Below are 3,242 nucleotides of genomic sequence, written 5' to 3'. Positions count from 1 at the left end.
TAACATATTAATCATTTATTTAGATTTCTTTCTAATTTATCACTTGAGATACGCTTTGACCCGGGTGAAAGAGTCTCTAACTTTCTGGGTACACCACGGAGGCCAAGCGCTTGATTATTTTTCCTGTGCACATCCGCCCTTCTTGAGGGTGATTTTAAGTAGCAAGCCTATGCTCTCACCTTAGAAACCCTTCTTAACCCTTGGTTTTCTTTCCTGGACTCCTCCTCTTCACCTGAACAAATGCCTTTCAGTAGCTCCTTTGCAAGGATTTTCTGGCTCAGCTGCTTTTGAGCAGCCAGTATTTGTTTTCTAGACACCCCAGCAGCCCTTCCGTCTTTATCAATTCCATTTGTTTTCTATTCCACTTCCTCTAAGCTCCCTTTTATTTGTCAACCTGAATTGCTCCCTACTGCTTCCACTCCCTAACCTTAGTTTATCTAGGCTCCCAAGAGAAAACTGCCCCGTAGGTCATTTGGCATGGTAGTTCCCTTCTCTGTGAAATGGCTGTAGTCAGAACAGTATTTCTATGCCTATTTTACAATGGATGGCTTTTACTTTTCATATAAAGTGATAAAAAGGTGACAACACCGTCTAAAATGTGTATCTAAGTAAAGTGCTTTTCACTACGGAAAGCAATGGAATTTTCCAAGATTATAGCCAACACAAACCATAGATATTTGTACTTTGGCATTTTACTTTCTAATTCTAGATTATGAGAGTAAAGGAATCATTTTTAAATCTCAACAGGCTCTTCTTAGAGAAAATTACAGACGCAGGGTGTATTCAGAATTAAAATGTAAATGTTAAGATATTATGTCACATTTAAAATTATTTTTGAGGTAAGTAAAAAATAATATTTTTATGTGTTGAACCACTTCACTAGAACTATATAATTCTACATTATTTGCTTTTTCTTTCTTTTTTAAAGGAAGTCAATCTTCTCTAGAAAAAAAAACTTTTCTTGTGTCAGTTGGATTTAGAATGCCAATGAAGTTTTGTTTCTTTTCTTTAAAGCATATTTATTTTTAGACCTTTCAATCCACTATTGCAAACAGATGTGCCTTTTTTTTTCTCTCCGTGGAAGCAAATAAATAACCAAGATTGCCATTCCCTTTAAAAACTTTTATAAGGAGAAAGAGAAAAACAATAGGAGTTTTATTTCAGAATGCTGCTCTGTGCCAAGCATCCAATCTGGAAAACATTTTGGCCTGTTGGGGAAGGTATCTCATGTATGGGACATCAATCTGTTCTTCTGAAATGCAATCCAGTTCACAGAGCTTTGATCTGGTTGAAAAACACAATTTTCTGAAGCTGCTTATTAAAGGCAGAAATTTTGACAGTCCAAATCCTAACACCTTAAGACAAAGTTTTGTGCAAACAAAAAAATAATAACTAATATTTATAGAGCCTCACAATGTGCCAGATGCTGAGTAAACTATCACATGCACATTATCTCAGTTACGATTTATTTTTGGAGATCAATGCCAATATTACCTGCATTTTACAGATGATAAAATGAAGCAAATGGTTGTACATTTTGTACTAATTATTTGGCTAATTAGAGTCACAGCTTAATATAGGATTAAGGCTTTGTCACTCAGCGCAGACGTCTCTCCTCTTACATGAGCTACCTCCCTCCACTAAAGCACACACTGAGTAAGAGAGATGAGACCTGACTGCGAGTCAAATCAGACTCCAGGCATACATTTTCTTTTAGGATCAGCTGCGGAATGAGAGAGAGGCAGAGAAAAATTGGAATCCATCTACTGCATCTGCAGGTGCTCAGGTAGTACATTATATACTTACCTACCGAAGTTTTCCTATTGAACAAAAACAGACATCTAGTTGGCATCCATTCAACAGTCATTTAGTACATACAAAGAGAAGTCATGTCACCTCAGTGAAACAGCATTAAAGGATTTATATTCCACAACTCCTTTAGATTGGCTTAAGTCTATGAAAGGTCATTGTTTAATTTTCAGGCAATATGTATTACCTGACATTTAAATCAGGCCTTTCAAAGAGCACTGGGCACTTTTCCACACGTTGCATTTGTCTTCCCAACATCTGTATAGAACAAGGAAATAAACTTCACCTGTACAGTCCTCACTTAATGCTAGTCAATAGGTTTGCATTTTCAAATTTCTACTTAATTTCCCACACACCTTCCTAGAAACTAAAATAAGAATTCCTAGATGCTGGTTCTGGCTTTTTCGCTAACCAGTTTGGTCACCTGGGGGGCAGTCCCTTAGCTTCCCCGAGCTAGAGTTCCGTTTGGTATATCATGTAGGTATCAGGTTAGGAAAGCTCCAATTTCCTTTCCAACTCTGCCACTCTAGGATCCTATGCTAATAGAACATGTGTAGTCTTTTGTGGAAAAATTACCTTCAAGTCTGAGGAAACTTGCGGCTGTATGTTTCTTTCTTTTTTTTTTTTTGAGACGGAGTTTCGCTCTTGTTACCCAGGCTGGAGTGCAATGGTGCGATCACGGCTCACTGGAACCTCCACCTCCTGGGTTCAGGCAATTCTCCTGCCTCAGCCTCCTGAGTAGCTGGGATTACAGGCACGCACCACCGTGCCCAGCTAATTTTTTGTATTTTTAGTAGAGACGGGGTTTCACCATGTTGACCAGGATGGTCTCGATCTCTTGACCTCGTGATCCACCCGCCTCGGCCTCCCAAAGTGCTGGGATTACAGGCGTGAGCCACTGCGCCCGGCATTTCTTGAGTTATTACAATAGTCACTTGCATAGCTTTGGCAGGCAGACTTTATCACACCTCAGGGTTTCCAGAGGCATTGACAGGACTGCAGCTTAGGCAGTAAAAGCTGGAGAAGAGGGAAGGAAAAATGAATGAAACTAGAAAAAGAAAGGGAGAAGTATTAGGGGGAGAAGGAAAGGAAAGGGAGAATGAGAAATAGTAAAAGCCAGAGTAGGAGATGGGAAAGAGGAGTAGGGGAAGCAAGGGCAGGAGAAAGAGAAGGAGAAATGGAGGAAGGCAGAAACATCAGATAATTGTAAGGATAATGCAGCAGACACTATTTGTGTTTTTTGTCTATCATTATCATTATAATAATGCCATTGTTACATTGGAGAGAAGGTGGAATTGGTTTAATAGACAGCATGGACTTTGGAGTTAGCCTAGACTTAGTTTCAAATTTTGATTCTTTTCCTGACAAGCGTTATGTCCTGTCTTAGTCCAATGGACCGCTGTAACAAAATACTACAGACTGGGCAACTTATT

The sequence above is a fragment of the Callithrix jacchus genome, chromosome 15, assembly GCF_049354715.1.
Source record: "Callithrix jacchus isolate 240 chromosome 15, calJac240_pri, whole genome shotgun sequence".
In the NCBI taxonomy this organism is placed as follows: domain Eukaryota; kingdom Metazoa; phylum Chordata; class Mammalia; order Primates; family Cebidae; genus Callithrix; species Callithrix jacchus.
This window is presented reverse-complemented; position numbering follows the sequence as displayed.